This window comes from Oncorhynchus mykiss, chromosome 12, assembly GCF_013265735.2.
Source record: "Oncorhynchus mykiss isolate Arlee chromosome 12, USDA_OmykA_1.1, whole genome shotgun sequence".
NCBI classification, from domain to species: domain Eukaryota; kingdom Metazoa; phylum Chordata; class Actinopteri; order Salmoniformes; family Salmonidae; genus Oncorhynchus; species Oncorhynchus mykiss.
The window spans coordinates 4,586,549-4,614,048 of record NC_048576.1 but is presented as its reverse complement, the minus strand read 5'-3'; the positions used below and the strand labels follow the sequence as shown (position 1 = coordinate 4,614,048).

Sequence of the window (27,500 nt, the reverse complement as noted above, 5' to 3'; positions counted from 1 at the left end):
AAATTGGGCGTGCAAAATGTTTCAGCCCCTTTACTTTCAGTGCAGCAAACTCTCTCCAGAAGTTCAGTGAGGATCTCTGAATGATCCAATGTTGACCTAAATGACTAATGATGATAAATACAATCCACCTGTGTGTAATCAAGTCTCCGTATAAATGCACCTGCACTGTGATAGTCTCAGAGGTCCGTTAAAAGCGCAGAGAGCATCATGAAGAACAAGGAACACACCAGGCAGGTCCGAGATACTGTTGTGAAGAAGTTTAAAGCCGGATTTGGATACAAAAAGATTTCCCAAGCTTTAAACATCCCAAGGAGCACTGTGCAAGCGATAATATTGAAATGGAAGGAGTATCAGACCACTGCAAATCTACCAAGACCCGGCCGTCCCTCTAAACTTTCAGCTCATACAAGGAGAAGACTGATCAGAGATGTAGCCAAGAGGCCCATGATCACTCTGGATGAACTGCAGAGATCTACAGCTGAGGTGGGAGACTCTGTCCATAGGACAACAATCAGTGGTATATTGCACAAATCTGGCCTTTATGGAAGAGTGGCAAGAAGAAAGCCATTTCTTAAAGATATCCATAAAAAGTGTCGTTTAAGGTTTGCCACAAGCCACCTGGGAGACACACCAAACATGTGGAAGAAGGTGCTCTGGTCAGATGAAACCAAAATTGAACTTTTTGGCAACAATGCAAAACGTTATGTTTGGCGTAAAAGCAACACACCATCCCCACTGTCATACATGGTGGTGGCAGCATTCGGGTTTGGGCCTGCTTTTCTTCAGCAGGGACAGGGAAGATGGTTAAAATTGATGGGAAGATGGATGGAGCCAAATACAGGACCATTCTGGAAGAAAACCTGATGGAGTCTGCAAAAGACCTGAGACTGGGACGGAGATTTGTCTTCCAACAAGACAATGATCCAAAACATAAAGCAAAATCTACAATGGAATGGTTCAAAAATAAACATATCCAGGTGTTAGAATGGCCAAGTCAAAGTCCAGACCTGAATCCAATCGAGAATCAGTGGAAAGAACTGAAAACTGCTGTTCACAAATGCTCTCCATCCAACATCACTGAGCTCGAGCTGTTTTGCAAGGAGGAATGGGAAAAAATGTCAGTCTCTCGATGTGCAAAACTGATAGAGACATACCCCAAGCGACTTACAGCTGTAATCGCAGCAAAAGGTGGCGCTACAAAGTATTAACTTAAGGGGGCTGAATAATTTTGCACGCCCAATTTTTCAGTTTTTGATTGTTAAAAAAGTTTGAAATATCCAATAAATGTCGTTCCACTTGTTGTTGATTCTTCACCAAAAAATACAGTTTTATATCTTTATGTTTGAAGCCTGAAATGTGGCAAAAGGTCGCAAAGTTCAAGGGGGCCGAATACTTTCGCAAGGCACTGTATTCCTACCGTTTATCCTTCACTCTTTGGGAATTCCGTTTGTTTCAGGAGTGTGATACTAGAACATCACTGTACCTGCACATATTCCTACCGTTTATCCTTCACTCTTTGGGAATTCCGTTTCCGATGGGACTCTGTAGATGTGCTTCATCCAGAGATGGTGTTTCTTACGGATGAGGGCTACGGTTGATCAGCTCACGCTGATGTTATGGAGGATGACGGGGGTTTTCCAATCATCTGTTGTTTATGGCTTTATTTTTCAGGGGCGGCAGGGTAGCCTAGTGGATAGAGCCCTGAACAGGCAGAACGACAGTCATTGAAAATAATAATTGAAAATAAGAATTTGTTCTTAACTGACTTGCCTAGTTAAATAAAGGTAAAATTAAACTACCATTTGCACAATGGCAGCCTCCTGTTGGTCTGTAAACAGACCCGTTCTACCATGTAGACCGTCTACAACAACAACACAGTACAGTAAACACTACATATGTCTGTGGTACAAACCTCTTCTCATTGTGGAACGTCCGGATGATGGATGGTGGTTGACCACATGGTCTGCCCAGCCTCTCTCTCAAGGTCAAACCATGGTTGACCACATGGTCTGCCCAGCCTCTCTCTCAAGGTCAAACCATGGTTGACCACATGGTCTGCCCAGCCTCTCTCTCGAGGTCAAACCATGGTTGACCACATGGTCTGCCCAGCCTCTCTCTCGAGGTTTAACCATGGTTGACCACATGGTCTGCCACAATTTCATCAGATATTACTCTCCTTGTTCATGGTCCACCCCCACCTCTTCCTCCACATCCACCTCTTCCTCCAGCCCAACCCCCATCTCTTCCTCTAACCCCCATCTCTTCCTCCACCTCCATCTCTTCCTCCACCTCCATTTCGACCTCTTCCTCCAACTCCAACTCCACCTCCACACCCAACCCCACCTCTTCCTCCACCTCCATCTCTACCTCTTCCACCTCCACCTCTACCTCCACCTCTTCCTCCACCTCTTCACCTCCATCTCTACCTCTTCATCCAGCTCTTCCTCCAGCTCTTCCACCACCTCTTCCTCCACCTCTTCCTCCACCTCCATCTCTACCTCTTCCTCCAGCTCTTCCTCCACCTCTTCCTCCACTCTTCCTCCACTTCCAACCCCACCTCTTCTTCCACCTCCATCTGCACATCCACATCTTCCTCCACATCCACCTCTTCCTCCAACCCCACCTCTTCCTCCACCTCTACCTCCAGCTCTTCCTCCACCTCCAACCCCACCTCCACCCCCACCTTTACCTTTACCTCCACCCCCAGTATTTGGCTCTGGAAGAGAGGAGAGGAGAGAAGAGAAGAGAGAGGCTTCTATAGTCTCTGGCTCTGTGTTGTCTTGGCTGTGTGCTTAGGGTCATTGTCCTGTTGGAAGGTGAACCTTTGCCCCAGTCTGAGGTCCATCCCCACAGCATGATGCTGCCACCACCATGCTTCACCGTAGGAATGGTGTCAGATTCCCTCCGGATGTGACGCTTGGCATTCAGGTCAAAGAGTTCAATCTTGGTTTCATCAGACCAGAGAATCTTGTTTCTCATGGTCTGAGAGTCTTTAGGTGCCTTTAGGTGCCAACTCCAAGCGAGCTGTCATGTGCCTTTTACTGAGGACTGGCTTCCATTTGGCCACTCTACCATAAAGGCCTGATTGGTGGAGTGCTGCAGAGATGGTGGACTCCAATCAAGATGTAGAAACATCTCAAGAATGATTAATGGAAACAGGATGCACCTGAGCTCAAATTCCAGTCTCATAGCAAAGGTTGACAATACTTACATAAATAAAATGTTTATGTTTTAAATATCTAATACATTTGCAACATTTCTAAAAAACCTGTTTCACTTTGTCATTATGGGGCATTGTGATGTCATTATGGGCTATTGTGATGTCAATATGGGGCATTGTGATGTCATTATGGGGCATTGTGATGTCATTATGGGGCATTGTGTGTAGATTGCTGAGGATGTTCTTCATTTTTAAAATCCATTTTAGAATAAGGCTGTAATGTAACAAAAGTCAAGTGGTCTGAATACTTTCCGAAGTCACTGCATATGCACACACACTGACTCACAGATCTTTACACACACTGACTCACAGATCTTTACACACAGTGACTCAGATCTTTACACACACTGACTCACAGATCTTTACACACACTGACTCACAGATCTTTACACACACTGACTCACAGATCTTTACATACACTGACTCACAGATCTTTACATACAGTGACTCACAGATCTTTACACACACTGACTCACAGATCTTTACATACAGTGACTCAGATCTTTACACACACTGACTCACAGGTCTTTACACACACTGACTCACAGATCTTTACACACACTGACTCACAGATCTTTACACACACTGACTCACAGATCTTTACACACACTGACTCACAGATCTTTACATACAGTGACTCACAGATCTTTACACACACTGACTCACAGATCTTTACACACACTGACTCACAGATCTTTACACACACTGACTCACAGATCTTTACACACACTGACTCACAGATCTTTACACACACTGACTCACAGATCTTTACATACAGTGACTCAGATCTTTACAGACACTGACTCACAGATCTTTACACACAGTGACTCACAGATCTTTACACACACTGACTCACAGATCTTTACACACTCTGACTCACAGATCTTTACACACACTGACTCACAGATCTTTACACACACTGACTCACAGATCTTTACACACAGTGACTCACAGATCTTTACACACACTGACTCACAGATCTTTACATACAGTGACTCAGATCTTTACACACACTGACTCACAGATCTTTACACACACTGACTCACAGATCTTTACATACAGTGACTCACAGATCTTTACATACACTGACTCACAGATCTTTACATACAGTGACTCACAGATCTTTACACACACTGACTCACAGATCTTTACATACAGTGACTCACAGATCTTTACATACACTGACTCACAGATCTTTACATACAGTGACTCACAGATCTTTACACACACTGACTCACAGATCTTTACATACAGTGACTCAAATATCTTTACATACACTGACTCACAGATCTTTACACACACTGACTCACAGATCTTTACATACAGTGACTCACAGATCTTTACATACACTGACTCACAGATCTTTACATACAGTGACTCACAGATCTTTACATACACTGACTCACAGATCTTTACACACACTGACTCACAGATCTTTACACACAGTGACTCAGATCTTTACACACACTGACTCACAGATCTTTACACACACTGACTCACAGATCTTTACACACACTGACTCACAGATCTTTACATACACTGACTCACAGATCTTTACATACAGTGACTCACAGATCTTTACACACACTGACTCACAGATCTTTACATACAGTGACTCAGATCTTTACACACACTGACTCACAGATCTTTACACACACTGACTCACAGATCTTTACACACACTGACTCACAGATCTTTACACACACTGACTCACAGATCTTTACACACACTGACTCACAGATCTTTACATACAGTGACTCACAGATCTTTACACACACTGACTCACAGATCTTTACACACACTGACTCACAGATCTTTACACACACTGACTCACAGATCTTTACACACACTGACTCACAGATCTTTACATACAGTGACTCAGATCTTTACAGACACTGACTCACAGATCTTTACACACAGTGACTCACAGATCTTTACACACACTGACTCACAGATCTTTACACACTCTGACTCACAGATCTTTACACACACTGACTCACAGATCTTTACACACACTGACTCACAGATCTTTACACACAGTGACTCACAGATCTTTACACACACTGACTCACAGATCTTTACATACAGTGACTCAGATCTTTACACACACTGACTCACAGATCTTTACACACACTGACTCACAGATCTTTACATACAGTGACTCACAGATCTTTACATACACTGACTCACAGATCTTTACATACAGTGACTCACAGATCTTTACACACACTGACTCACAGATCTTTACATACAGTGACTCACAGATCTTTACATACACTGACTCACAGATCTTTACATACAGTGACTCACAGATCTTTACACACACTGACTCACAGATCTTTACATACAGTGACTCAAATATCTTTACATACACTGACTCACAGATCTTTACACACACTGACTCACAGATCTTTACATACAGTGACTCACAGATCTTTACATACACTGACTCACAGATCTTTACATACAGTGACTCACAGATCTTTACATACACTGACTCACAGATCTTTACACACACTGACTCACAGATCTTTACACACAGTGACTCAGATCTTTACACACACTGACTCACAGATCTTTACACACACTGACTCACAGATCTTTACACACACTGACTCACAGATCTTTACATACACTGACTCACAGATCTTTACATACAGTGACTCACAGATCTTTACACACACTGACTCACAGATCTTTACATACAGTGACTCAGATCTTTACACACACTGACTCACAGATCTTTACACACACTGACTCACAGATCTTTACACACACTGACTCACAGATCTTTACACACACTGACTCACAGATCTTTACACACACTGACTCACAGATCTTTACATACAGTGACTCACAGATCTTTACACACACTGACTCACAGATCTTTACACACACTGACTCACAGATCTTTACACACACTGACTCACAGATCTTTACACACACTGACTCACAGATCTTTACACACACTGACTCACAGATCTTTACATACAGTGACTCAGATCTTTACACACACTGACTCACAGATCTTTACACACAGTGACTCACAGATCTTTACACACACTGACTCACAGATCTTTACACACTCTGACTCACAGATCTTTACACACACTGACTCACAGATCTTTACACACACTGACTCACAGATCTTTACACACAGTGACTCACAGATCTTTACACACACTGACTCACAGATCTTTACATACAGTGACTCAGATCTTTACACACACTGACTCACATATCTTTACACACACTGACTCACAGATCTTTACATACAGTGACTCACAGATCTTTACATACACTGACTCACAGATCTTTACATACAGTGACTCACAGATTTTTACACACACTGACTCACAGATCTTTACATACAGTGACTCACAGATCTTTACATACACTGACTCACAGATCTTTACATACAGTGACTCACAGATCTTTACACACACTGACTCACAGATCTTTACATACAGTGACTCAAAGATCTTTACATACACTGACTCACAGATCTTTACACACACTGACTCACAGATCTTTACATACAGTGACTCACAGATCTTTACATACACTGACTCACAGATCTTTACATACAGTGACTCACAGATCTTTACATACACTGACTCACAGATCTTTACACACACTGACTCACAGATCTTTACACACACTGACTCACAGATATTTACACACACTGACTCACAGATCTTTACACACACTGACTCACAGATCTTTACACACACTGACTCACAGATCTTTACACACACTGACTCACAGATCTTCACACACACTGACTCACAGATCTTTACACACACTGACTCACAGATCTTTACACACACTGACTCACAGATCTTTACACACACTGACTCACAGATCTTTACACACACTGACTCACAGATCTTCACACACACTGACTCACAGATCTTTACACACACTGACTCACAGATCTTTACACACAGTGACTCACAGATCTTTACACACACTGACTCACAGATCTTTACACACTCTGACTCACAGATCTTTACACACACTGACTCACAGATCTTTACACACACTGACTCACAGATCTTTACACACAGTGACTCACAGATCTTTACACACACTGACTCACAGATCTTTACATACAGTGACTCAGATCTTTACACACACTGACTCACATATCTTTACACACACTGACTCACAGATCTTTACATACAGTGACTCACAGATCTTTACATACACTGACTCACAGATCTTTACATACAGTGACTCACAGATTTTTACACACACTGACTCACAGATCTTTACATACAGTGACTCACAGATCTTTACATACACTGACTCACAGATCTTTACATACAGTGACTCACAGATCTTTACACACACTGACTCACAGATCTTTACATACAGTGACTCAAAGATCTTTACATACACTGACTCACAGATCTTTACACACACTGACTCACAGATCTTTACATACAGTGACTCACAGATCTTTACATACACTGACTCACAGATCTTTACATACAGTGACTCACAGATCTTTACATACACTGACTCACAGATCTTTACACACACTGACTCACAGATCTTTACACACACTGACTCACAGATATTTACACACACTGACTCACAGATCTTTACACACACTGACTCACAGATCTTTACACACACTGACTCACAGATCTTTACACACACTGACTCACAGATCTTCACACACACTGACTCACAGATCTTTACACACACTGACTCACAGATCTTTACACACACTGACTCACAGATCTTTACACACACTGACTCACAGATCTTTACACACACTGACTCACAGATCTTCACACACACTGACTCACAGATCTTTACACACACTGACTCACAGATCTTTACACACACTGACTCACAGATCTTTACACACACTGACTCACAGATCTTTACACACACTGACTCACAGATCTTTACATACAGTGACTCAGATCTTTACACACACTGACTCACAGATCTTTACACACAATGACGTACTGAGTCTCAGCCTCAGTGTGAGATAGGAGCTTATATGCCCAGCCCTTTACACCAGATTGTGACTGAAGCCTACAGCTACATATGCCCAGTCCCCAGACCTATACACACTAAGACTCACTGATTGTCAGATTGTGACTGAAGCCTACAGCTACATATGCCCAGTCCCCAGACCTATACACACTCTGACTCACTGACTGTCAGATTGTGACTGAAGCCTACAGCTACATATGCCCAGTCCCCAGACCTATACACACTCTGACTCACTGACTGTCAGATTGTGACTGAAGCCTACAGCTACATATGCCCAGTCCCCAGACCTATACACACTCTGACTCACTGACTGTCAGACTGGAGTTAGCTACACATCCCCGGCTCCCGATTTTACTAGACATCCAAGAAGCAGCGGCAGAGGGAGTGGGTGGGGGTGGGGGGGGGTCAGTGGGGACTGGGGGGGGGGGGGGGGTATTAGAGTTCCCACTGACCCCCCTCTTCACCCTTCCATTACCCCTTCCCCCCTCTTTATCCCTCTTTCATCACATCCGTCCTGTTCAAGCTCACGGGTGGAGGGATACAGAACACTCCATATATGGTGAAAAGGCTGCATGAGGCAGGGCAGCCACACAGCAGTCAGTCTGCAGCGCTACTCAGGAGTAATGCTCATGGGAAATGTCCTTAGAACAAACTACCCTGGCTGGGGAGCCTGCATGCAGAGTGGTCTACGTGGTGGAGTCCTATTGGAGGACTTGAAGGAAGACAATAGAAACTGGATTTTGGGAGTTTGAATAGTAGAGAGTTAATAACATGGGATTGTTGCTATGGGGATCAAGCACTCGCAAACCCAAAACATTATGATTCTTGTTATTGGGTTTTTAGAAACTTGACTTTTTTTTTATAGTTTATATTATTTATTTGCGTTATTTGAGAAGAAAAAAAAAATACATTGATGGGAATTTTATAAGGGAAATATGTTTTGGTAAAAAATACAAAATCATCTCAATATTATTAATTTTCATGTCAGCTCTATACCAGGAAATGTCCTTGTCCGTAGCAAAGATCCCAATTTATACGTTCTAAAGACTGGCAAAAATGTATATTACCTAAAAAAATATAGTATGTAGTGTCTTGCGATATCCCTCTGTGACTTTAAACAATATTTCTCTCAAAACTTCGATTCCTAAAAGATGTGTCCTGAGATTTGGTTTACTCCGTCAGATTGGTCTAAAATCCTAAAGGAATCAGGAATGTGCAGGGTCACCTATATCATAAGGATTTAACTTATTCAGGTCCTCATTACATCTAGTGCAACAGGATACGGTCTGGAAAGTTCTCTACTGTTGATAGATTTAAACAAACAAACAGTATTGGAATCACCGTGGTCAAATCAAATCAACGTTTATTTGTCACGTGCGGCGAATACAACATGTGTAGTAGACCTTACAGTGAAATGCTGAATACAACAGGTGTAGTAGACCTTACAGTGAAATGCTGAATACAACAGGTGTAGTAGACCTCACAGTGAAATGCTGAATACAACAGGTGTAGTAGACCTTACAGTGAAATGCTGAATACAACAGGTGTAGTAGACCTCACAGTGAAATGCTGAATACAACAGGTGTAGTAGACCTTACAGTGAAATGCTGAATACAACAGGTGTAGTAGACCTTACAGTGAAATACTGAATACAACAGGTGTAGTAGACCTTACAGTGAAATGCTGAATACAACAGGTGTAGTAGACCTTACAGTGAAATGATGAATACAACAGGTGTAGTAGACCTTACAGTGAAATGCTGAATACAACAGGTGTAGTAGACCTTACAGTGAAATGCTGAATACAACAGGTGTAGTAGACCTTACAGTGAAATGCTGAATACAACAGGTGTAGTAGACCTTACAGTGAAATGCTGAATACAACAGGTGTAGTAGACCTTACAGTGAAATGCTGAATACAACAGGTGTAGTAGACCTTACAGTGAAATGATGAATACAACAGGTGTAGTAGACCTTACAGTGAAATGCTGAATACAACAGGTGTAGTAGACCTCACAGTGAAATGCTGAATACCACAGGTGTAGTAGACCTTACAGTGAAATACTGAATACAACAGGTGTAGACATCACAGTGAAATGCTGAATACAACAGGTGTAGTAGACCTTACAGTGAAATGCTGAATACAACAGGTGTAGTAGACCTTACAGTGAAATGATGAATACAACAGATGTAGACATCACAGTGAAATGCTGAATACAACAGATGTAGACATCACAGTGAAATGCTGAATACAACAGGTGTAGTAGACCTTACAGTGAAATGCTGAATACAACAGGTGTAGTAGACCTTACAGTGAAATGATGAATACAACAGGTGTAGTAGACCTTACAGTGAAATGCTGAATACAACAGGTGTAGTAGACCTTACAGTGAAATGCTGAATACAACAGGTGTAGTAGACCTTACAGTGAAATGCTGAATACAACAGGTGTAGTAGACCTCACAGTGAAATGCTGAATACAACAGGTGTAGTAGACCTCAGTGCAATGCTGAATACAACAGGTGTAGTAGACCTTACAGTGAAATGCTGAATACAACAGGTGTAGTAGACCTTACAGTGAAATGCTGAATACAACAGGTGTAGACATCACAGTGAAATGCTGACTTACAGGCTCTAACCAATAGTGCAAAAAAGGTGTCAGGTGAACAATAGGTAGGTAAAGAAATAAAACAACAGTAAAAAGACAGGCTATATACAGTAGAGAGGCTATATACAGTAGAGAGGCTATATACAGTAGAGAGGCTATATACAGTAGAGAGGCTATATACAGTAGAGAGGCTATAAAAGTAGGGAGGCTATATACAGTAGAGAGGCTATAACAGTAGAGAGGTTATATACAGTAGAGAGGCTATATACAGTAGAGAGGCTATAAAAGTAGGGAGGCTATAAAGGTAGGGAGGCTATATACTGTAGTTAGGCTATAACAGTAGAGAGGCTATATACAGTAGAGAGGCTATATACAGTAGTTAGGCTATATACAGTAGAGAGGCTATATACAGTAGAGAGGCTATATACAGTAGCGAGGCTATATACAGTAGCAAGGCTATATACAGTAGAGAGGCTATATACAGTAGAGAGGCTATATACAGTAGAGAGGCTATAAAAGTAGGGAGGCTATATACAGTAGAGAGGCTATATACAGTAGCGAGGCTATATACAGTTGCAAGGCTATATACAGTAGAGAGGCTATATACAGTAGAGAGGCTATATACAGTAGAGAGGTTTTATACAGACACCTGGTTAGTCAGGCTGATTGAGGTAGTATGTACGTGTAGATATGGTTAAAGTGACTAAGCATATATGATGAACAGAGTGTGGCAGTAGTGTAAAAGAGGGTGGTGGGACACAATGCCGATAGCCCGGTTAGCCAATGTGTGGTAGCAATGGTTGGTCGGCCCAATTGAGGTAGTATGTACATGGATGTATAGTTAAAGTGACTATGCTTATATGATAAACAGAGAGTAGCAGCAGCAGCGTCACAACCATAAACTATCTGCCTGATAGATTAAAATAGAATATTAATTTTCATTCAAAGATGTGGGTTGTTTTCCCCCAAGGTGGATGGGGCAGAAACTTTATATTGAATACAAGGACTTGTAACGCTCGTCTGATGAAGAATGAGTGGACCAACGTGCAGCGTGGTAAGGAGGTACGTGTTCATGATATTTATTTAAATTTGAACACTAGAACAAAAATACTAAAGCGAGAAACGAACAGTTCTGTAAGGTTACTAAAACTACACAGAAAACAACTACCCACACACCCAGGTGGGAAAAAGGCTACCTAAGTATGATTCTCAATCAGAGACAACGATAGACAGTGATTGAGAACCACACCCGGTCAAACACAAAGAAATAGTAAACATAGAAATAAAGAAACTAGAATGCCCACTCTAGTCACGCCCTGGTCATAGAGAGGCTTGTATTCTCTATTTTGGTTAGGCCCCAACCCAAAGGTGCGGACTCCGGCCGCAAAACCTAACTCTAATGGGGAGGGTCCGGGTGGGCTTCCTTTACGGCGGCGGCTCTGGTGTGGGACGTAGACCCGCCTCTGGCTCCCCCCACTTTGGTGGCGCCTCTGGTGAGGGGACCCTCGCCGCCGACCCTGGATTGGGGACCCTCGCTGCCGACCCCGGACTGGGCACCCTCGTTGGAGGCTCAGGACTGGAAGCCGTCTCTGGAGGCTCCGGACTGGAGGCCGTCTCTGGAGGCGCCGGACTGGAGGCCGTCTCTGGAGGCCCCGGACTGGAGGCCGTCTCTGGAGGCCCCGGACTGGAGGCCGTCTCTGGAGGCCACGGACTGGAGGCTCCGGACTGGAGGCCGTCTCTGGAGGCTCCGGACTGGAGGCCGTCTCTGGAGGCTCCGGACTGGAGGCCGTCTCTGGAGGCTCCGGACTGGAGGCCGTCTCTGGAGGCTCCGGACTGGAGGCCGTCTCTGGAGGCTCCGGACTGGAGGCCGTCTCTGGAGCCTCCGGACTGGAGGCCGTCTCTGGAGGCTCCGGACTGGAGGCCGTCTCTGAAGGCTCCGGACTGGAGGCCGTCTCTGGAGGCTCCGGACTGGAGGTCGTCTCTGGAGGTCGTCTCTGGAGGCCGTCTCTGGAGGCCGTCTCTGGAGGCTCCGGACTGGAGGCCGTCGCTGGAGGCCGTCTCTGGAGGCTCCGGACTGGAGGCCGTCTCTGGAGGCTCCGGACTGGAGGCCGTCTCTGGAGGCTCCGGACTGGGGGCCGTCTCTGGAGGCTCCGGACTGGGGGACGTCTCTGGAGGCTCCGGACTGGAGGCCGTCTCTGGAGGCTCCGGACTGGGGGACGTCTCTGGAGGCTCCGGACTGGGGGCCGTCTCTGGAGGCTCCGGACTGGGGGACGTCTCTGGAGGCTCCGGACTGGGGGCCGTCTCTGGAGGCTCCGGACTGGGGGACGTCTCTGGGGGCTCCGGACTGGAGGCCGTCTCTGGAGGCTCCGGACTGGGGGACGTCTCTGGAGGCTCCGGACTGGAGGCCGTCTCTGGAGGCTCCGGACTGGAGGCCGTCTCTGGAGGCTCCGGACTGGGGGCCGTCTCTGGGGGCTCCGGACTGGGGGACGTCTCTGGGGGCTCCGGACTGGGGGACGTCTCTGGGGGCTCCGGACTGGGGGACGTCTCTGGGGGCTCCGGACTGGGGGCCGTCTCTGGGGGCTCCGGACTGGGGGCTGTCTCTGGAGTGGAGAGACACACAGGAGGCCTGGATCTGGGAGCAGGAACAGGACTCACCAGGCTGGGGAGACATACAGGAGGCTTCTTCCTTGGCCGAGGCACCGTATACACTGGGCAGCCTCGAGCGCAGAGCTGGCACAACCCGTTCTGGCTGGATGCCCACTTCCAACCGGCAAACGCGGGACGCTGGCACAGAGCACACCACCGGCCTGTGAATGCTCAACCGAGACACAGTGCACATCACCCCATAACACGGGGCCTGACCAGCCACACGCTCGCCACAGTAAGCACGGGGAGATGGCTCAGGTCTCTGACCTGACTCAGCCACACTCCCCAGTGCATCTCGGGCTTCCTTGCCAGCCGTGTTCCCTCATAACGCTGCCGCTCAGCTTTAGCTGCTTCCAGTTCCTCCCGTGGACGGCGATGCTCCCCAGCCTGCCTCCAGGGTCCTTTCCCGTCCAGGATTTCCTCCCAAGTCCATGAAACCTGAACCCTCTGCTTCTCCTTACCACGCTGCTTGGTCCGCTTGCGGTGGGAAGTTCTGTAACACTCATCTGATGAAGAATGAGTGGACCAACGTGCAGCGTGGTAAGGAGGTACGTGTTCATGATATTTATTTAAATTTGAACACTAGAACAAAAATACTAAAGCGAGAAACGAACAGTTCTGTAAGGTTACTAAAACTATACAGAAAACAACTACCCACACACCCAGGTGGGAAAAAGGCTACCTAAGTATGATTCTCAATCAGAGACAACAATAGACTCTGATTGAGAACCACACCCGGTCAAACACAAAGAAATAGAAAACATAGAAATAAAGAAACTAGAATGACCACCCTAGTCACACCCTGGCCTAACCAAAATAGAGAATAAAAGCCTCTCTATGGCCAGGGTGTGCCATGACTATACAGTAGCTGACACTTTGGTCAATCAAAATGTACATTTCAAATGTTTAGCTCTAAAACACTCTTTTTTTTTTCTCATCCTGTGTAAACTAGCATGAGATCAGCTATAAAACTGTAGACACCTTGTAGAGTCCATGCCCCGATGTATTGAGGCTGTTCTGAGGGCTAAACGGGGTGCAACTCAAAATTAGGAAGGTGTTCCTTATGTTTTATATATAAAGTGTTCCTAATGTTTTGTACACTCAGTGTATGTGTGTTAGTGTGTCAGAGCTATAAACATGGGAGACAATATAATCTGCCAAAAACAAATAGAGAACACGTAAGAAACAACAATAACAACAACCAAAAAAAAGATATTGCTCAAATTTAAAGTCAGCTGGATGGCATGTACCCCTCAAGGGAACCTTCCATACTCTGCCTGCTACTAGGCTCTATGTCACCAGTTAGTGGGCATCACAGTTACAAAAGATACATTGTTACTCCGTCTCTTTGCTCATGACCTCATCACTGAGCCAGCACCGCACGGTAATGTCTTCCAGATGTGCTGCTGTGGAGCTCACACATACAGCTGGGAATCAGAGACCGAACACAGACAGCTAACTAGCTGGGAATCAGAGACCGAACACATACAGCTAACTAGCTGGGAATCAGAGACCGAACACAGACAACTAACTAGCTGGGAATCAGAGACCGAACACAGACAACTAACTAGCTGGGAATCAGAGACCGAACACATACAGCTAGCTAGCTGGGAATCAGAGACCGAACACAGACAGCTAACTAGCTGGGAATCAGAGACCGAACACATACAGCTAACTAGCTGGGAATCAGAGACCGAACACATACAGCTGGGAATCAGAGACCGAACACGCACGCACGCACACGCACACACACACAAACGCACACACACACACACACACACACACACACACACACACACACACACACACACACACACACACACACACACACACACACACACACACACACACACACACACACACACACACACACACACACAGCTACTAAACAGAGGGAGAGAGGGGTGTTATTAATCCTGTGAAGTATAACAACATGTTTTAGGGGGTTGTTTTGTCAGCCAGTAGAAATTCCTCACGTCCTCCTCAACAGCCGACCGCTGTGCGTCCATATATGGAGATAAAGGGGCAATCCGCTGCTTTTATATTAATAATATACTCTGAGGGCTCTACTTTAACTAACCTAACTCTACTTTAACTAACCTAACTCTAGTTTAACTAACCTAACTCTACTTTAACTAACCTAACTCTAGTTTAACTAACCTAACTCTAGTTTAACTAACCTAACTCTACTTTAACTAACCTAACTCTAGTTTAACTAACCTAACTCTAGTTTAACTAACCTAACTCTACTTTAACTAACCTAACTCTAGTTTAACTAACCTAACTCTATTTTAACTAACCTAACTGTAGTTTAACTAACCTAACTCTACTTTAACTAACCTAACTCTACTTTAACTAACCTAACTCTAGTTTAACTAACCTAACACTATTTTAACTAACCTAACTGTAGTTTAACTAACCTAACTCTACTTTAACTAACCTAACTCTACTTTAACTAACCTAACTGTTGTTTAACTAACCTAACTCTATTTTAACTAACGTAACTCTATTTTAACTAACCTAACTCTACTTTAACTAACCTAACTGTAGTTTAACTAACCTAACTGTAGTTTAACTAACCTAACTCTACTTTAACTAACCTAACTCTATTTTAACTAACCTAACTCAATGGTGAGTCTCAGCGCAGGCGGTAGTGCTATAGGTCCAGTGGTATGGCGGAAATATTGTTGCTATTTTCACTATCAAAATGACGCCGACGCCCTTGCTGTTGTTGGATAGAGTTAGGTTAGTTGCTGTTGTTGGATAGAGTTAGGTTAGTTGCTGTTGTTGGCTAGAGTTAGGTTAGTTGCTGTTGTTGGATAGAGTTAGGTTAGTTGCTGTTGTTGGCTAGAGTTAGGTTAGTTGCTGTTGTTGGATAGAGTTAGGTTAGTTGCTGTTGTTGGATAGAGTTAGGTTAGTTGCTGTTGTTGGATAGAGTTAGGTTAGTTGCTGTTGTTGGATAGAGTTAGGTTAGTTGCTGTTGTTGGCTAGAGTTAGGTTAGTTGCTGTTGTTGGATAGAGTTAGGTTAGTTGCTGTTGTTGGCTAGAGTTAGGTTAGTTGCTGTTGTTGGCTAGAGTTAGGTTAGTTGCTGTTGTTGGCTAGAGTTAGGTTAGTTGCTGTTGTTGGATAGAGTTAGGTTAGTTGCTGTTGTTGGATAGAGTTAGGTTAGTTGCTGTTGTTGGCTAGAGTTAGGTTAGTTGCTGTTGTTGGATAGAGTTAGGTTAGTTGCTGTTGTTGGCTAGAGTTAGGTTAGTTGCTGTTGTTGGCTAGAGTTAGGTTAGTTGCTGTTGTTGGCTAGAGTTAGGTTAGTTGCTGTTGTTGGATAGAGTTAGGTTAGTTGCTGTTGTTGGATAGAGTTAGGTTAGTTGCTGTTGTTGGCTAGAGTTAGGTTAGTTGCTGTTGTTGGATAGAGTTAGGTTAGTTGCTGTTGTTGGCTAGAGTTAGGTTAGTTGCTGTTGTTGGCTAGAGTTAGGTTAGTTGCTGTTGTTGGCTAGAGTTAGGTTAGTTGATGTTGTTGGCTAGAGTTAGGTTAGTTGCTGTTGTTGGATAGAGTTAGGTTAGTTGCTGTTGTTGGATAGAGTTAGGTTAGTTGCTGTTGTTGGCTCGAAAGGGTTTGAATGAATAAACACGTTTTGGGTGTCAAGGCTCAGAACGTGCTCCAACGGCGAAAATATGTAGTTGCTTCAAGTTATGTCTTTTATATTTTTGCCTTTTCAAAAAGCCAGTGTGTCAGTTTTTACTCGATTAAACTTCACACTAATGTACATCTGACACGAGCACTGCCTTACCACCTGCCGAAAACAGAGCCCTAAGTGGACAAACCATTAGGAACACTTACTCTTTCCATGACATCGACTGATCAGGTGAATCCAGGTGAAAGCTATGATCCCTTATTAATGTCTCTTGTTAAATCCACTTCAATCAGTGTAGATGAAGGGGAGGAGACGGGTTAAAGAAGGATTTTTAAGCCCTGAGACAATGGAGACATGGATTGTGTATGTGTGCCATTCAGAGGGTGAACGGGCAAGATACAATATTTAAGTGCCTTTAAACGGGGTATGGTAGTAGGTACCAGGCGCACCGGTTTGAGTCAAGAACTACAAAGCTGCTGGGTTTTTCACTCTCATCAGTTTCCCGTGTGTTTCAAGAATGGTCCACGGCCCAAATGACATTCAACCAACTTGAAACAACTGTAGGAAACATCGTAGTCAACATGGACCAGCATCCCGGTGGAACGATTATCGACACCTTGTAGAGTTCGCGTCCCGACGAACAGAGGCTGTTCTGAGGGCTAAAGAGAGTGTAACTCAAGATTAGGAAGGTGTTCCTAATGTTTGGTATGCTCACTGTATACCCGTTGATTTTTGAAGAATATAACTTATAAATGCCTCATGAGCCTAGGGCTATTGTATCAGGTTATATTTCTCCAGCCCCATCTCTCTATTTACCAAAACAGTGGCAGGGATTAGCTTCGTTGTTGTTTGAACTGCAGATTGCCCCTTTAAAGGACATTAATACAGCATTTATAGAGTAGACAACATCAGTCAGATGTTGTTTGAACTGCAGATTGCCCCTTTAAAGGACATTAATACTGCATTTACAGAGTAGACAGCATCAGTCAGATGTTGTTTGTTGGATTACATGTTAGAAGATTTGCTTAGCTAGTCAGATTCTGATGGTTCTGCTCCATCAGGATGTGTGTGTGTGTGTGTGTGTGTGTGTGTGTGTGTGTGTGTGTGTGTGTTGTGTGTGTGTGTGTGTGTGTGTGTGTGTGTGTGTGAGTGTGTGAGTGTGTGTGTGTACAAGTGGCTGTTTGTCTGTGGGATGAAACACCTATTATATGGACTAGAATAATGAACAATTACAATACAGTAGGTTACTACTGAAGGCTGTGTGTTTTGTGGTACAAACAGTACAGTGGGTTAATATTACTGAAGGGTATTAACCCATAGGGTAGTGTAGTACTGTTGACCAGGACCCATAGGGTAGTGTAGTACTGTTGACCAGGACCCATAGGGTAGTGTAGTACTGTTGACCAGGACCCATAGGGTAGTGTAGTACTGTTGACCAGGACCCATAGGGTAGTGTAGTACTGTTGACCAGGACCCATAGGGTAGTGTACTACTGTTGACCAGGACCCATAGGGTAGTGTACTACTGTTGACCAGGACCCATAGCTAGGACCCATAGGGTAGTGTACTACTGTTGACCAGGACCCATAGGGTAGTGTAGTACTGTTGACCAGGACCCATAGGGTAGTGTACTACTGTTGACCAGGACCCATAGGGTAGTGTAGTACTGTTGACCAGGACCCATAGGGTAGTGTAGTACTGTTGACCAGGACCCATAGGGTAGTGTACTACTGTTGACCAGGACCCATAGGGTAGTGTACTACTGTTGACCAGGACCCATAGGGTAGTGTAGTACTGTTGACCAGGACCCATAGGGTAGTGTACTACTGTTGACCAGGACCCATAGGGTAGTGTACTACTGTTGACCAGGACCCATAGCTAGGACCCATAGGGTAGTGTACTACTGTTGACCGGGACCCATAGGGTAGTGTAGTACTGTTGACCAGGACCCATAGGGTAGTGTACTACTGTTGACCAGGACCCATAGGGTAGTGTAGTACTGTTGACCAGGACCCATAGGGTACCCCACCATACCCCTGTTTGCGCATTATGCCCTGAATATATTCTACCATGCCCAGAAACCTGCTCCTCTTATTCTCTGTCCCCAACGCCCTAGGCGACCAGTTTTGATAGCCTTCAGCCGCACCCTCATACTACTCCTTCTCTGTTCCGCGGGTGATGTGGAGGTAAACCCAGGCCCTGCATGTCCCCAGGCACCCTCATTTGTTGACTTCTGTGATCGAAAAAGCCTTGGTTTCATGCACGTCAACATCAGAAGCCTCCTCCCTAAGTGTGTCTTACTCACTGCTCTAGCACACTCTGCTAACCCTGATGTCCTTGCCGTGTCTGAATCCTGGCTCAGGAAGGCCACCAAAAATTCTGAGATTTCCATACCCAACTATAACATCTTCCGTCAAGATAGAACTGCCAAAGGGGGAGGAGTTGCAGTCTACTGCAGAGATAGCCTGCAAAGTAATGTCATACTTTCCAGGTCCATACCCAAACAGTTCGAACTACTAATTTTGAAAATTACTCTCTCCAGAAATAAGTCTCTCACTGTTGCCGCCTGCTACCGACCCCCCTCAGCTCCCAGCTGTGCCCTGGACACCATTTGTGAATTGATCGCCCCCCATCTAGCTTCAGAGTTTGTTCTGTTAGGTGACCTAAACTGGGATATGCTTAACACCCCGGCAGTCCTACAATCTAAGCTAGATGCCCTCAATCTCACTCAAATCATCAAGGAACCCACCAGGTACAACCCTAACTCTGTAAACAAGGGCACCCTCATTGACGTCATCCTGACCAACTGGCCCTCCAAATACACCTCCGCTGTCTACAACCAGGATCTCAGCGATCACTGCCTCATTGCCTGTATCCGCTACGGAGCCGCAGTCAAACGACCACCCCTCATCACTGTCAAACGCTCCCTAAAACACTTCTGTGAGCAGGCCTTTCTAATCGACCTGGCCCGGGTATCCTGGAAGGACATTGACCTCATCCCGTCAGTTGAGGATGCCTGGTCTTTCTTTAAAAGTAACTTCCTCACCATTTTAGATAAGCATGCTCCGTTCAAAAAATGCAGAACTAAGAACAGATATAGCCCCTGGTTCACTCCAGACCTGACTGCCCTCGACCAGCACAAAAACATCCTGTGGCGGACTGCGCTAACATCGAATAGTCCCCGCGATATGCAACTGTTCAGGGAAGTCAGGAACCAATACACACAGTCAGTCAGGAAAGCTAAAGCCAACTTCTTCAGGCAGAAGTTTGCATCCTGTAGCTCCAACTCCAAAAAGTTCTGGGACACTGTGAAGTCCATGGAGAACAAGAGCACCTCCTCCCAGCTGCCCACTGCACTGAGACTAGGTAACATGGTCACCACCGATAAATCCATGATTATCGAAAACTTCAACAAGCATTTCTCAACGGCTGGCCATGCCTTCCGCCTGGCTACTCCAACCTCGGACAACAGCCCCCCCCCCCCGCAGCTACTCGCCCAAGCCTCTCCAGGTTCTCCTTTACCCAAATCCAGATAGCAGATGTCCTGAAAGAGCTGCAAAACCTGGACCCGTACAAATCAGCTGGGCTGGACAATCTGGACCCTCTATTCCTGAAACTATCCGCCGCCATTGTCGCAACCCCTATTACCAGCCTGTTCAACCTCTCTTTCATATCGTCTGAGATCCCCAAGGATTGGAAAGCTGCCGCAGTCATCCCCCTCTTCAAAGGGGGCGACACCCTGGACCCAAACTGTTACAGACCTATATCCATCCTGCCCTGCCTATCTAAGGTCTTCGAAAGCCAAGTCAACAAACAGGTCACTGACCATCTTGAATCCCACCGTACCTTCTCCGCTGTGCAATCTGGTTTCCGAGCCGGTCACGGGTGTACCTCAGCCACGCTCAAGGTACTAAACGATATCATAACCGCCATCGATAAAAGACAGTACTGTGCAGCCGTCTTCATAGACCTTGCCAAGGCTTTCGACTCTGTCAATCACCGTATTCTTATCGGCAGACTCAGTAGCCTCGGTTTTTCGGATGACTGCCTTGCCTGGTTCACCAATTACTTTGCAGACAGAGTTCAGTGTGTCAAATCGGAGGGCATGCTGTCCGGTCCTCTGGCAGTCTCTATGGGGGTGCCACAGGGTTCAATTCTCGGGCCGACTCTTTTCTCTGTATATATCAATGATGTTTCTCATGCTGCGGGCGATTCCCTGATCCACCTCTACGCAGACGACACCATTCTATATACTTCCGGCCCGTCCTTGGACACTGTGCTATCTAACCTCCAAACGAGCTTCAATGCCATACAGCACTCCTTCCGTGGCCTCCAACTGCTCTTAAACGCTAGTAAAACCAAATGCATGCTTTTCAACCGTTCGCTGCCTGCACCCGCACGCCTGACCAGCATCACCACCCTGGATGGTTCCGACCTTGAATATGTGGACATCTATAAGTACCTAGGTGTCTGGCTAGACTCTAAACTCTCCTTCCAGACCCATATCAAACATCTCCAATCGAAAATCAAATCAAGAGTCGGCTTTCTATTCCGCAACAAAGCCTCCTTCACTCACGCCGCCAAACTTACCCTAGTAAAACTGACTATCCTACCGATCCTCGACTTCGGCGACGTCATCTACAAAATTGCTTCCAACACTCTACTCAGCAAACTGGATGCAGTTTATCACAGTGCCATCCGTTTTGTCACTAAAGCACCTTATACCACCCACCACTGCGACTTGTATGCTCTAGTCGGCTGGCCCTCGCTACATATTCGTCGCCAGACCCACTGGCTCCAGGTCATCTACAAGTCCATGCTAGGTAAAGCTCCGCCTTATCTCAGTTCACTGGTTACGATGGCAACACCCATCCGTAGCACGCGCTCCAGCAGGTGTATCTCACTGATCATCCCTAAAGCCAACACCTCATTTGGCCGCCTTTCGTTCCAGTTCTCTGCTGCCTGTGACTGGAACGAATTGCAAAAATCGCTGAAGTTGGAGACTTTTATCTCCCTCACCAACTTCAAACATCTGCTATCCGAGCAGCTAACCGATCGCTGCAGCTGTACATAGTCTATTGGTAAATAGCCCACCCATTTTCACCTACCTCATCCCCATACTGTTTTTATTTATTTATTTTTATTTTTCTGCTCTTTTGCACACCAATCTCTACCTGTACATAACCATCTGATCATTTATCACTCCAGTGTTAATCTGCATAATTGTAATTATTTGCCTACCTTCTCATGCCTTTTGCACACAATGTATATATAGACTCCCCTTTTTTCTACTGTGTTATTGACTTGTTAATTGTTTACTCCATGTGTAACTCTGTGTTGTCTGTTCACACTGCTATGCCTTATCTTGGCCAGGTCGCAGTTGCAAATGAGAACTTGTTCTCAACTAGCCTACCTGGTTAAATAAAGGTGAAATAAAAAAAAAAAAAAAAAAATAGTGTACTACTGTTGACCAGGGCCCATAGGGTAGTGTAGTACTGTTGACCAGGACCCATAGGGTAGTGTACCACTGTTGACCAGGACCCATAGGGTAGTGTATTACTGTTGACCAGGGCCCATAGGGTAGTGTAGTACTGTTGACCAGGACCCATAGGGTAGTGTACTACTGTTGACCAGGACCCATAGCTAGGACCCATAGGGTAGTGTACTACTGTTGACCAGGACCCATAGGGTAGTGTAGTACTGTTGACCAGGACCCATAGGGTAGTGTATTACTGTTGACCAGGGCCCATAGGGTAGTGTAGTACTGTTGAACAGGACCCATAGGGTAGTGTACTACTGTTGACCAGGACCCATAGCTAGGACCCATAGGGTAGTGTAGTACTGTTGACCAGGACCCATAGGGTAGTGTAGTGCTGTTGACCAGGACCCATAGGGTAGTGTAGTACTGTTGACCAGGACCCATAGCTAGGACCCATAGGGTAGTGTAGTACTGTTGACCAGGACCCATAGGGTAGGGTACTACTGTTGACCAGAACACATAGCTAGGACCCATAGGGTAGTGTAGTACTGTTGACCAGGACCCATAGGGTAGTGTAGTACTGTTGACCAGGACCCATAGGGTAGTGTACTACTGTTGACCAGGGCCCATAGAGTAGTGTACTACTGTTGACCAGGACCCATGGGGTAGTGTACTACTGTTGACCAGGACCCATAGCTAGGACCCATAGGGTAGTGTTGTACTGTTGACCAGGACCCATAGGGTAGTGTAGTACTGTTGACCAGGACCCATAGGGTAGTGTACTACTGTTGACCAGGACCCATAGCTAGGACCCATAGGGTAGTGTTCTACTGTTGACCAGGACCCATAGGGTAGTGTACTACTGTTGACCAGGACCCATAGCTAGGAGCCATAGGGTAGTGTACTACTGTTGACCAGGACCCATAGGGTAGTGAACTACTGTTGACCAGGACCCATAGCTAGGAGCCATAGGGTAGTGTACTACTGTTGACCAGGACCCATAGCTAGGACCCATAGGGTAGTGTACTAATGTTGACCAGAACCCATAGGGTAGTGAACTACTGTTGACCAGGACCCATAGCTAGGAGCCATAGGGTAGTGTACTACTGTTGACCAGGACCCATAGGGTAGTGTTCTACTGTTGACCAGGACCCATAGCTAGGACCCATAGGGTAGTGTACTACTGTTGACCAGGACCCATAGGGTAGTGTACTACTGCTGACCAGGACCCATAGGGTAGTGTACTACTGTTGACCAGGACCCATAGGGTAGTGTGCTACTGCTGACCAGGACCCATAGGGTAGTGTAGTACTGTTGACCAGGACCCATAGGGTAGTGTACTACTGTTGACAAGGACCCATAGGGTAGTTATGTACTGTTGACCAGGACCCATAGGGTAGTGTACTACTGTTGACCAGGACCCATAGGGTAGTGCAGTACTTTTGACCAGGACCCATAGGGTAGTGTACTACTGTTGACCAGGACCAATAGGGTAGTGTACTACTGTTGACCAGGACCCATGGGGTAGTGTACTACTGTTGACCAGGACCCATAGCTAGGACCCATAGGGTAGTGTACTACTGTTGACCAGGACCCATAGGGTAGTGTAGTACTGTTGACCAGGACCCATAGGGTAGTGTACTACTGTTGACCAGGACCAATAGGGTAGTGTACTACTGTTGACCAGGACCCATGGGGTAGTGTACTACTGTTGACCAGGACCCATAGCTAGGACCCATAGAGTAGTGTTCTACTGTTGACCAGGACCCATAGGGTAGTTTACTACTGTTGACCAGGACCCATAGCTAGGAGCCATAGGGTAGTGTACTACTGTTGACCAGGACCCATAGCTAGGACCCATAGGGTAGTGTACTACTGTTGACCAGGACCCATAGGGTAGTGTAGTACTGTTGACAAGGACCCATAGGGTAGTGTACTACTGTTGACCAGGACCCATAGCTAGGACCCATAGGGTAGTGTTCTACTGTTGACCAGGACCCATAGGGTAGTGTACTACTGTTGACCAGGACCCATAGCTAGGACCCATAGGGTAGTGTAGTACTGTTGACCAGGACCCATAGGGTAGTGTAGTACTGTTGACCAGGACCCATAGGGTAGTGTACTACTGTTGACCAGGACCCATAGCTAGGACCCATAGGGTAGTGTTCTACTGTTGACCAGGACCCATAGGGTAGTTTACTACTGTTGACCAGGACCCATAGCTAGGAGCCATAGGGTAGTGTACTACTGTTGACCAGGACCAATAGCTAGGACCCATAGGGTAGTGTAGTACTGTTGACCAGAACCCATAGGGTAGTGTAGTACTGTTGACCAGGACCCATAGGTTAGTGTACTACTGTTGATCAGGACCCATAGCTAGGGGCCATAGGGTAGTGTACTACTGTTGACCAGGACCCATGGGGTAGTGTACTACTGTTGACCAGGACCCATAGCTAGGACCCATAGGGTAGTGTACTACTGTTGACCAGGACCCATAGGGTAGTGTAGTACTGTTGACCAGGACCCATAGGGTAGTGTACTACTGTTGACCAGGACCCATAGCTAGGACCCATAGGGTCGTGTTCTACTGTTGACCAGGACCCATAGCTAGGAGCCATAGGGTAGTGTACTACTGTTGACCAGGACCCACAGCTAGGACCCATAGGGTAGTGTAGTACTGTTGACCAGGACCCATAGGGTAGTGTAGTACTGTTGACCAGGACCCATAGGGTAGTGTACTACTGTTGACCAGGACCCATAGCTAGGACCCATAGGGTAGTGTTCTACTGTTGACCAGGACCCATAGGGTAGTGTACTACTGTTGACCAGGACCCATAGCTAGGACCCATAGGGTAGTGTAGTACTGTTGACCAGGACCCATAGGGTAGTGTAGTACTGTTGACCAGGACCCATAGGGTAGTGTACTACTGTTGACCAGGACCCAAAGGGTAGTGTACTACTGTTGACCAGGACCCATGGGGTAGTGTACTACTGTTGACCAGGACCCATAGCTAGGACCCATAGGGTAGTGTACTACTGTTGACCAGGACCCATAGGGTAGTGTAGTACTGTTGACCAGGACCCATAGGGTAGTGTACTACTTTTGACCAGGAACCATAGGGTAGTGTACTACTGTTGACCAGAACCCATAGGGTAGTGAACTACTGTTGACCAGGACCCATAGTGTAGTGTACTACTGTTGACCAGGACCCATAGGGTAGTGTACTACTGTTGACCAGGACCCATAGGGTAGTGTACTACTGTTGACCAGGACCCATAGCTAGGACCCATAGGGTAGTGTACTACTGTTGACCAGGACCCATAGGGTAGTTATGTACTGTTGACCAGGACCCATAGGGTAGTGGACTACTGTTGACCAGGACCCATAGGGTAGTGTACTACTGTTGACCAGGACCCATAGGGTAGTGTACTACTGTTGACCAGGACCCATAGGGTAGTGTTGTACTGTTGACCAGGACCCATAGGGTAGTGTACTACTGTTGACCAGGACCCATAGGGTAGTGTACTACTGTTGACCAGGACCCATAGGGTAGTGTACTACTGTTGACCAGGCCCCATAGGGTAGTGTACTACTGTTGACCAGGACCCATAGCTAGGACCCATAGGGTAGTGTACTACTGTTGACCAGGACCCATAGGGTAGTGCAATACTGTTGACCAGGACCCATAGGGTAGTGTACTGCTGTTGACCAGGACCCATAGGGTAGTGTACTACTGTTGACCAGGACCCATAGGGTAGTGTACTACTGTTGACCAGGACCCATAGGGTAGTGTACTACTGTTGACCAGGACCCATAGGGTAGTGTACTATAAGGGAAAGGATGCCATTTGGCATGCGGACTAAATGTTTGCAGAGTCACGCAGAGTGACAGGCTTATCAGCTAACCTAGAGAGATGTGTGGGAGAAGTACTGTTGACCAGTACACATAGCTAGGACCCAAAGGGTAGTGTACTACTTATCAGCTAACCTAGAGAGATGTGTGGGAGAAATCAACATACACAGACTTTCACAGAGTCAGAATCTAAACTGTTTTAACAAGAGAGATTGGACTGTCTGTACGGGTCGATCCTGTCACACACACCAAGTCCTGTCTCAACGCCAGACAATAACTGACACACCAAGTCCTGTCTCAACTCCAGACAATAACTGACACACACACCAAGCCCTGTCTCAACACCAGACAATAACTGACACACACACTAAATCCTGGGGGAGAAAGAGAGAGAGGGAGAGAGAGAGAGAGAGAGAGAGAGAGAGAGAGAGAGAGAGAGAGAGAGAGAGAGAGAGAGAGAGGGAGAGGTTGAGAAGCAGATAGAGAGGGAGAGAGGGAGAGAGAGAAAGAGAGAGAGGGAGAGGGTGAGAAGCAGATAGAGAGGGAGAGAGGGAGAGAGAGAGAGAGAGAGGGGGAGAGTGAGAGAGAAAGAGACAGAGACAGAGACAGAGACAGAGAGAGAGAGAGAGAGATCTCCCCACATGACTACAAGCAGCTGCATCTTTAAGAGGAAACCATAAATTACCAGAAATACCACTGGGACAACCTAGAAAATAGTTCTATCTATAGTGTGTTTGTGGAGACTATTTAGTTGCTTATAATTCAGGAGAGAACATATAGCTGACTCATAACTACATCCCAATTGGCACCCTATGGGCTCTGGTCTAAAGTAGTGCACTATATAGGGAATAGGGTTCCATAGGGCTCTGGTCTAAAGTAGTGCACTATATAGGGAATAGGGTTCCATAGGGTTCTGGTCTAAAGTAGTGCACTATATAGGGAATAGGGTTCCTTCCATAGGGCTCTGGTCTAAAGTAGTGCACTATATAGGGAATAGGGTTCCATAGGGCTCTGGTCTAAAGTAGTGCACTATATAGGGAATGGGGT

At 45.8% G+C, this 27,500-nt stretch overlaps 1 protein-coding gene across 1 annotated transcript in view; it reads right to left on the bottom strand.

The window, feature by feature from the left end:
• Window positions 1–27,500, bottom strand: part of LOC110536864 (A-kinase anchor protein 2) — a 219,385-nt gene that overhangs the window by 183,789 nt on the left and 8,096 nt on the right. The window lies entirely within an intron of this gene.